Source organism: Erythrolamprus reginae, chromosome 5 (assembly GCF_031021105.1).
Source record: "Erythrolamprus reginae isolate rEryReg1 chromosome 5, rEryReg1.hap1, whole genome shotgun sequence".
Lineage (NCBI taxonomy): Eukaryota > Metazoa > Chordata > Lepidosauria > Squamata > Dipsadidae > Erythrolamprus > Erythrolamprus reginae.
The window spans coordinates 114,784,283-114,791,782 of NC_091954.1; the positions used below are offsets into that span (position 1 = coordinate 114,784,283).

A 7,500-nucleotide genomic window follows, 5' to 3' on the forward strand; every position below is an offset into this window, starting at 1 on the left:
CAGGGGTCACCTAAGACCTAAGGCAAATTTCCCCTGGTGTTAGGAACTAAAGTTTCTATTGTGGCTCCTTGGAACATATTTTTACAATCCAACCAATCAGGCATTGACAATGGGTTTGTCCCTCTGACCTTCCTGCCAACCAGCTGTAAGCTCTGTTGGGAGAATTGGCGCTAGGCTTATGGTTGGGGGTCACCACAACATGAGGAAGTGTATTAAGGGGTTGCGGCATTAGAAAGGTTGAGAACCACTGCTCTACATCTTTTTTTCATAACATGGTGACCACACCCAGAAGCATGGTCCTACTGAGGTTTTATTTTAGAAAGCATTATTAACACTTCACATGATGTTGATTCTTATCGCTGGACCTGCCCGCCTTTTCTCATGGGTTCTCGCGGTTAGATGCCACCTTCATGACCTTGACTCATGCCAAGGAAACGTGGGTGGAGAATGTCCAGGGACTTGAACAACCTTCGTGGTTGGATCTCCTCGGCACATAGGTAGGCAAGGTAATTTAAAGACATCATAGCATCATCACACAAACAACGTCATAGCATTGTCACACAAACAATATGCAAACTTTGGCAAAGTTCTAATCTTGGAGGTTGGCATTTTGGCCTGGAGAAGATTATGCGACACACACGGAGCCAGTCTGGTTTAATGTTCAGTGTTTTTCAAACTGACATTGGAATGGAATGGAATGGAATGGAATTAGAAACAAGAATTGAATTCAATTGAATTAGAAATAAGAATAGGGTAGAAATAAGAATACTGTAGAAAGAATAGAATACAAAGTCTGGAATAGAACACAATATTAAAAAATGAATAGAATAGAAATGGAATAGAATAGAATAAAATAAAACCCTACAAGTATACGAGGGGATGTCACAGAGAGGAGGGGATCACTTTATTCTTCAGGGCACCAGAGGGCCGGACAAGGAACAACGGCTGGAAGCTGACCAAGGAGAGATTCAACATGGAAATAAGGAGGAACTTCCTGACGGTCAGAGCGATCAACCAATGGAGCAACCTACCAGCAGACGTTGTGAACTCCAACACTCTGGACATTTTTAAGGGAAGATTGACTGGTGTACTATAGGGTTCCTGCTTGGGCAGGGGGTTGAACTTGATGGCCTTCATGGTCCCTTTCAACTCTTAACAATAAATAAAAAATAACAGAATATAGAAAATCAATAAAATAAGAAATTAGAATAGAATGGAAAAATGACCGACTGACTGAAAGCTGGGCTGGAAAAACATTCTTTGGAATAATTAGCAATGGAAAAAAAAACCCTGCAAAAACTTAGGGCTGAAACAGAACCTTATTCAGAGGGAGTCGCAATGAAAAAGCCTGCAACCCTGAACCCTCCAGAGTGCAAAAAACAGCACAAAGGCCAACCCGAAGTCTGAACTTCCAGTTTGTCCATTGGGCAATTTTTTTTTTTACCTCTGGGACTTTGGGACTGCGTGATGTAGCAGCGAATTATGTGTGCCGATCCCAGTAAAGGGGCCTTTTGCAATTGACAGATGGAGATTTTGTCAATTCCGATGGCTTTCAAATGTCTGCTGAGATCCTTTGGCACTGTGCCCAGCGTGCCAAGTACCACTGGGACCACTTTCACGGGCTTATGCCAGAGTCGTTGCAGCTCGATTTTTAGATCTTCGTATTTCACTAATTTCTCCAGCTGCTTCTCCTCAATTCTGCTGTCTCCTGGGATTGCGATGTCGATGATCCATACTTTCTTTTTCCCCACGATCACAATGTCTGGTGTGTTATGCTTCAGAATTCGGTCAGTCTGAAGTTGGAAGTCCCACAGTAGTTTTGCTTGCTTATTTTCGACCACTTTTTGGGCTTATGATCCCACCAGTTCTTTGGCACTGGGAAATGGTAGTCCCGGCACAAGTTCCAGTGGTTTATTATTATTATTATTATTATTATTATTATTATTATTATTATTATTATTATTTATTATTATTATTACTATTATTATTATTATTACTACTACTACTACTACTACTACTACTACTACTACTACTACTACTATTACCTTGATTTGTATGCTGCCCCCCTCCAAAGACTTGGCGCGGCTCACAACGCAATACACAATATACAAATCCAATATTAAAAACAGATAAAAACCCTTATCATAAAAAAGTTCATCACCCAACCCAACCCATACGTAACTCGTATTAGCTAAGGGGCATATGCGCCACAGGTTCGCTTGCCACAGGTTCACCACCACGGGGCTAAAGTCTTCATCAAATTCTGTAATCGGAGTTTTGGGAGTTTGCAGGCAGCTGCTCCCCCCCCCCAACCCCAGTTGAGCTGGGCCACCCAAAGCCTTTGCCAGATCCACAAAAGGCTGCAATTCAATCCAGCCGCCCAGTTGCTAAAGTACTTTTCTAAGGCAACAGGCCCCCTCGTTGTTGCTTGGTGCTCGGAATCCAGACGTCTTTTCCCTCCCACGTAGTACGGAAGCACCAAATTTCCCTGATGTTTTCGGGGGGGGGGGGAGACTAAGAATACAATTTTGGCCCCAGTGCAAACGTTTATGGTTGCTATTGCTTTTGCAGACAGACTGCTGTGGCTATGGTGGGAAATACAGGAATATTTATTTTATTTATTTTATTTATATTAAATGGTTGAGCAGTGTGGTCAGGCGGTAGGAAAAGCAAGTAAGATGCTTGGCTGCATAGCTAGAGGTATAACAAGCAGGAAGAGGGAGATTGTGATCCCCTTATATAGAGCGCTGGTGAGACCACATTTGGAATAATACTGTGTCCAGTTCTGGAGACCTCACCTACAAAAAGATATTGACAAAATTGAACGGGTCCAAAGACGGGCTACAAGAATGGTGGAAGGTCTTAAGCATAAAACGTATCAGGAAAGACTTCATGGACTCCATCTGTAGAGTCTGGAGGACAGAAGGAAAAGGGGGGATATGATCGAAACATTTAAATATGTGAAAGGGTTAAATAAGGTCCAGGAGGGAAGTGTTTTTAATAGGAAAGTGAACACAAGAACAAGGGGACACAATCTGAAGTTAGTTGGGGGAAAGATCAAATGCAACATGAGAAAATATTATTTTACTGAAAGAGTAGTAGATCCTTGGAACAAACTTCCAGCAGACGTGGTTGGTAAATCCACAGTACAACTGAATTTAAACATGCCTGGGATAAACATATATCCATTGTAAGATAAAATACAGGAAATAGTATATGGGCAGACTAGATGGACCATGAGGTCTTTTTCTGCCGTCAGTCTTCTATGTTTCTATGTTTCTATTTATTCATTTGTCCAATACACAAATACATAGGAAGAAAAAAAAGACATGTGGTAATATATATAAGGGTAAAAGTGAACTTAGAGGAGAGGATATATGAAAGGAAGATAATATATATGATAAGTGAGAGAAAGGAAAGACAATTGGACACGGGACGAAAGGCACACCAGTGCACTTATGTACGTCCCTTACTGATCTCTTAGGAACCTGGAGAGGTCAATCGTGGAGAGTCTAAGGGAGAAATGTTGGGGGTTAGGGGTTGACACAATTGAGTCCGGTAATGAGTTCCACGCTTCGATAACTCGATTGTTGAAATCATATTTTTTACAGTCAAGTTTGGAGCGGTTCGTATTAAGTTTAAATCTGTTGCGTGCTCTTGTGTTGTTGCGGTTGAAGCTGAAGTAGTCATTGACCGGTAGGATGTTGCAGCATATGATCTTGTGGGCAATACTCAAATCGTGTTTTAGGCGCCGTAGTTCTAAGCTTTCTAGGCCCAGGATAGGCAAGTTGGAAGGAATCTTGTGGGGGTCTACTAGTCCCCCCCCCAAAACCTTTCGGGCACCAGGGACATCTTTTGCCATAAGTGCTGGCTCAGGCATTCTGGGAGTTGAAGTCTAGACGTTATAAAAGGGGTAGGCAGCTATGGCCCCTTCAGGACCTGTGGACTTCAACTCCCAGAATGCCTGAGCCAGCATGGCTACCTTAGGAATGCTGAAGTACCTCACGGCTGTCTTAGGAATTCTGGGAGTTGAAGTTTACAGGTCGTAAAACGGATGGGCAACTATGGCCCCTTCAGAACCTGCGAACTTCAACTCCCAGAATCCCTGAGCCAGCATGGCTATTTTAGGACATGTGGGAGTTGAAGTCCACAGATCATGAAAGGGGTGGGAAGTTATGGGCCCTTTATGGCCTGGGGACTTCAACTCCCAGAATCCCTGAACCAGCATGGCTATCTTTGGTATGGTGGAAGTTGAAATCCACAAATTGGGGAAGGGTGGGCAATGATAGGCCCTTTATGACTTGTGGACTTCAACTCCCACAATTGCCTCACAGCTGTCTCGGGAATTTTCGGCCTTGGGGAAGGCTGTTTTCCCCCTCAGGGGGCCCAATGAGCAAACAGGAAGTCCGTTTTTCCAAACTTCCTGTTTTGCCCATTGGGCCATTTTTCACATTCCAGATGCTTCAGCGAATCCTGGAGGTGAAAAACAACAACGGGGGGAGCATACTTGGGGATGTGTGCATTTTTGCCACACGAGAAGAAAAAGGTTCGCCATCCCTGCCCTTTACCATGTCAGACAAACGGCTGTCCAACACTTTAAAATCTTACAAATTGTTAAAGAGCTTAAAATATATTTATTTGTGCAATTTATTTGAGCACATGTGTGCAATTTATATGCCGCCCAATTCCAACATTTATTTATTTTTTAGTTTAATTTAATTTAATTTAATTTAATTATTTTATTTTATTTTATTTTTTCGATTTCTATGCCGCCCTTCAGCTGGGACTATAAAGAAGAAACTGCAGCCCAGCCATTCTGTAACTGGTATTCACAGGTACGGAAAATCATGAGGGGATATGCGCGCGAGAGAGATTCCGGCAATTTTTTGCTTCTACGCATGCGCAGGAGGCAAAATCTCATGAGGGGATATGCGCGAGAGAGTTTTCAGCACTTTTTTGCTTCTGCGCATGCGCAGGAGGCAAAATCTCATGAGGGGATATGTGCGCAAGAGAGATTTCAGCAATTTTTTGCTTCTGCGCATGCTCAGGAGGCAAAATCTCATGAGGGGATATGCGCGCAAGAGAGTTTTCGGCAATTTTTTGCTTCTGTGCATGCGCATGAGGCAAAATCTCACGAGGGGATATGCGAGAGAGAGAGATTTCGGCAATTTTTTGCTTCTGCACATGCGCAGGAGGCACAATCTCATGAGGGGATGTGCGCAAGAGATATTCCAGCAATTTTTTGCTTCTGCGCATGCGCAGGAGGCAAAATCTCACAAGGGGATATGCGCGCGAGAGAGATTTCGGCAATTTTTTGCTTCTGCGCATGTGCAGGAGGCAAAATATCATGAGGGGATATGCGCGCGAGAGAGATTTCAGCAATTTTTTGCTTCTGCGCATGCTCAGGAGGCAAAATCTCATGAGGGGATATGCGCGCAAGAGAGTTTTCGGCAATTTTTTGCTTCTGTGCATGCGCATGAGGCAAAATCTCACGAGGGGATATGCGAGAGAGAGAGATTTCGGCAATTTTTTGCTTCTGCACATGCGCAGGAGGCACAATCTCATGAGGGGATGTGCGCAAGAGATATTCCAGCAATTTTTTGCTTCTGCGCATGCGCAGGAGGCAAAATCTCACAAGGGGATATGCGCGCGAGAGAGATTTCGGCAATTTTTTGCTTCTGCGCATGTGCAGGAGGCAAAATATCATGAGGGGATATGCGCGCGAGAGATTCCAGCAATTTTTTGCTTCTGCACATGCGCAGGAGGCAAAATCTCACGAGGGTTATGCGCGCATGAGAGATTTCAGCACATGCGCGGAAGCAAAAAAAATCAGCAAAATCTCTCATGCATGCATCCCCTTGTAATATTTTACTTCCTGCCCATGTGGAGAAGAAAAATCTCACTGGGAAGCGCACATGCACATACCACAGACCCAAAGCTGCACACGCAATGCGCCGGTAGTGATGATAGCGGCACCCGCTGCCTGACGACGGTAGCTTAGGAATGGCGGGGAGGATAATGGGCCTGTAACTTAAGCTAGCAAATCCCCCTCCCGGTGCTGCCGCCGATAACCATCGGAGTGACAGGATTCATTTTCCGATTGAGCCTGGCTCTATTGCTCGTGGAGGGGCGCGTAGAGGAGGCAGTGGCTGCCAGCATGGCAGAAAAATATATTAGCCGCGATTTCGTGCCAGGACGGCCTTTTGAGTTGGCATTGATGAATGGCTCCCTATTAAAGCCCGGAGCTTGGCGGCTTCTGCTGGGATAGAAAACTCTGAGGGAGAAATATCTGAGTTTATTTTTTATTGTATTGTGTTGTCAAGTACCTATTGGTGGTATACAAAGATATAACAATACATCATATACATGATACTAGTAAGAGAGAAACATTAGGACAGGGGACGGAAGGCACGCTGGTGCACTTATGCACACCCCTTACTGACCTCTGAGAGGTCAACAGTGGACAGTCCAAGGGTAAAGTTTTGGGGGTTGGGTGATGATGCTACAGAGTCAGGTAATGAGTTCCATGAATCAACTACTCGGTTACTACAGTTGTGTTTCCTGCAGTCGAGTTTGGAGCGGGTTACTTTAAATTTGTATCTGTTGTGTGCTTGTGTGTTGTTGTGGTTGAAGCTGAAGTAGCCGTTGACAGGAAGGACATTGTAGCAGATGATTTTATGGGCTGTGCTTAGGTTGTGTTTAAGGTGACGTAGTTCTAAGCTTTCTGAACCTAGGATTGTAAGTCTAGTTGTGTAGGGTATTCTACTGCGAGTGGAGGAGTGGAGGGCTCTTCTAGTAAAGTATCTCTGGACGCATCCTAATGTATTTATGTCCAAAATGCGATGAGCGTTCCAGACAGATGAGCTGTATTCAAGGATTGGTCTGGTGAAAGTTTTGTATGCTCTGGTTAGTAGTGTGAGATTACCGGAGCAGAAGCTACATGGCAATGGACAAGATTACCTCTGGAACCGCCTGCTATCGCACGAATCCCAACGACCGATAAGGTCCCACAGAGTTGGCCTTCTCCGGGTCCCGTCGACTAAACAATGTTGTTTGGCGGGCCCCAGGGGAAGAGCCTTCTCTGTGGCGGCCCCAGCCCTCTGGAACCAACTCCCCCCGGAGATTAGAACCGCCCCCACACCCTCCCTGTCTTTCGTAAACTACTCAAGACTCATTTATACCGCCAGGCATCGGGGAGTTGAGATAGCTCTTCCCCCTAGGGCCTAGGCCATTACAAGTTATGCATGGTATGTTTGTGTGTATGCTTGGTTTTATAATAGGGGTTTTTAGTTGTTTTTTATTATTGGATTGTACATGTTGTGTTTATTATTGTTGTTAGCCGCCCCGAGTCTGCGGAGAGGGGCGGCATACAAATCCAATAAATAAATTATTATTATTATTATTATTATTATTATTATTATTATTATTATTATTATTATTAAGTTAACAACTCTTGAAGCCTTTTTTGGTGATTAGTGGACTTTGGTATTTTCCTGATAA

At 44.1% G+C, this 7,500-nt stretch overlaps 1 protein-coding gene across 1 annotated transcript in view; it reads left to right on the forward strand.

Annotated features, from left to right (window-relative positions):
- Nucleotides 1-7,500, forward strand: part of LOC139168634 (solute carrier family 12 member 9-like) — a 146,123-nt gene that overhangs the window by 115,633 nt on the left and 22,990 nt on the right.